Source organism: Artemia franciscana, chromosome 10 (assembly GCF_032884065.1).
Source record: "Artemia franciscana chromosome 10, ASM3288406v1, whole genome shotgun sequence".
NCBI lineage: Eukaryota > Metazoa > Arthropoda > Branchiopoda > Anostraca > Artemiidae > Artemia > Artemia franciscana.
Window position 1 is genome coordinate 24,498,347 of NC_088872.1, and position 2,699 is coordinate 24,501,045.

Consider the following 2,699-nt stretch of genomic DNA (forward strand, 5'->3'; position numbering starts at 1 on the left):
AAGCAAACACTTGTCAAACAGTTCGTGGTAACGAACTGTAGTAAGGAGCGATCCGGCTCAATAGTAACCAAAACTCTAAAAAATGGAACTTTGATATCAATAGCTACATCAAAAGAATCGTATTTTAATGCTGATTTTAAATATATAAGTTTCATCAAGTTTAGTCTTAGCCATCAAAAGTTACGAGCCTGAGAAAATTTGCCTTATTTAGGAAAATAGGGGGAAACACCCCCTAAAAGTCGTCTTAACGAAAATGACACCATCAGATTCAGCGTATCAGAGAACCCTACTGTAGAAGTTTCAAGCTCCTATGTACAAAAATGTGGAATTTTGCATTTTTTGCCAGAAGACAAATCACGGGTGCGTGTTTATTTGTTTGTTTTTTGTTGTTTTTTTTTTCCCCAGGGGTCATCGTATCGACCAATTAGTCCTAGAATGTCGCAAGAGGGCTCATTCTAACGGAAATGAAAAGTTCTAGTGCCCTTTTTAAGTGACCAAAAAAATTGGAGGGCATCTAGGCCCTACAGTCCGCCGGTACGGACTGTAAAGTCTATTGCCGTATCCTTAACCTTTTACCTTTTTTTTTTATTGGGAAGTGTACAGACGTTTTCGGGGGGATTTTTTTGGTTTTGGGGGTAGGTTTGAGGGAGGGGGCTATGTGGGAGGATCTTTCCTTGGAGAAATATGCCATGGGGGAAAAAAAATTCAATGAAAAGGGCGCAGGACGAATCTGGTCACGTTAGAAAAAAACGTCAAATTCAGAGCTTAATATACAATGCTGGGTGTTCGGAGCCTCTCTATTAAGGAGTATAATTTGAAAATAACACAACTATACGAGCGATAAAACATATATACCACAACCATAACTCAACTAACGAAAGAACTGCTAAGAAATAACACAACTATAAAGCGAAAACAGGTGAAAACTAACGGGAAAATAAACGAACTAAGAGGTGGAAGGGGCCCAGAGAAAAAATGTAATCCTTTTTCAATTTTGAGCCTAACTTCCGCAAAGGAGTAATAATGTCAGAAGCCCCGAAATACCGAATTATTTTCTTTTCAAACAGTTCGTGGTAAAGAACTGTAGTAAGGGGTGACCCGGCTCAATAGTAAACGGAACTCTAAAAAACGGATTTTGATGCTAAAAGATACATCAAAAGAATCGAATTTTCACGCTGATTCTAAATATATAAGTTTCAATTAATTTAGTCTTTGTCATCAAAAGTTACGAGCCTGAGAAAATTTGCCCTATTTTGGAAAAAAGGGGGAAATATCCCCTTAAAGTCCTAGAATCTTAACGAAACTCACACTATCGCATTCGGCATATCAGAGAACTCTATAGCAAAAATTTCAAGCTCCTATCTAAAAAAATGTGGAATTTCATATTTTTTGCCAGAAGACAAATCACGGGTGCGTGTTTATTTGTTTGTTTGTTGGTTTTTTTTTTTCTTTTCCCCAGGGGTCATCGTATCGACCAGGTGGTCTTAGAGTGTCGCAAGAGGGCTCATTCTTACGGAAATGAAAAGTTCTAGTGCCCTTTTTAAGTGATAAAAAAATTGGAGGGCAAATAGGCCCCCTCCCACGCTAATTTTTTCCAAAAGTCAACAGATTAAAATTTTAAGATAGCCATTTTGTTCCGCATAGTCGAAAACCATAAAAACTATGTCTTTGGGAATGACTTACTCCCCCACAATCCCTGGGGGAGGGGCTGCAAGTTACAAACTTTGACCAGTGTTTACATATAGTAATGGTTATTGGGAAGTGTATAGACGTTTTCATGGGGATTTTTTTTTGGTTTGGGGGGTGGGGTTGATGGGAGAGGGCTTTGTGGGAGGATCTTTCCTTTGAGGAATATGTCATGGGGGAAGAAAAATTCAATGAAAAGGGCGCAGAATTTTCTAGCATTACTATAAAAAAAACAATGAAAAAATAAACATGAAAACGTTTTTTCAAATGAAAGTAAGGAATAGCATTGAAATTTAAAACGAACAGACATTATTACGCATATGAGGGGTTCTAAAAATACTTTAGCATAAAGAGCGAGGTATTTAGGAGGAGATAAATACCTCGCTCTTTATGCTAAAATATTTTTAGTAATTTCAACTATTTATTCTACGGCCTTTTTGATTCAGGGGTCATTCTTAAAGAATTGGGACAAAACTTACGATTTAGTGTAAAGAGCGAGGTATTAACGAGGGTACAAACCCCCTCGTACACATAATAAAAATATAAGAATGTAAAAGTTTGTTACGTAAGTTAATTCTTAAGTTACGTATATTTTTTACTAATAAAAAGTTCGTTGAAAATTAAAAGTTCTAGTAGCCTTTTTAAGTAACCGAAAAATTGGAGTGCAGCTAGGCCTCCTTCCCCACCCCTTATTTCTCAAAATCGTCTGATCAAAACTAAGAGAAAGCCATTTAGCCAAAAAAAAATTAATATAGCCTACTAATTTCATTTCAATAATTTATGTGCGGAGAGCCAAAATCAAACATGCATTAATTCAAAAACGTTCAGAAATTAAATAAAAAAACTAGTTTTTTTAACTGAAAGTAAGGAGCGACATTAAAACTTAAAACGAACAGAAATTACTCCGTATATGAAATGGGTTGTCCCCTCCGCAGTCCCTCGCTCTTTACGCTAAAGTTTGACTCTTTGCCACAATTCTACTTTTTAAAACAATTAAAAACTTTAGCGTAAAG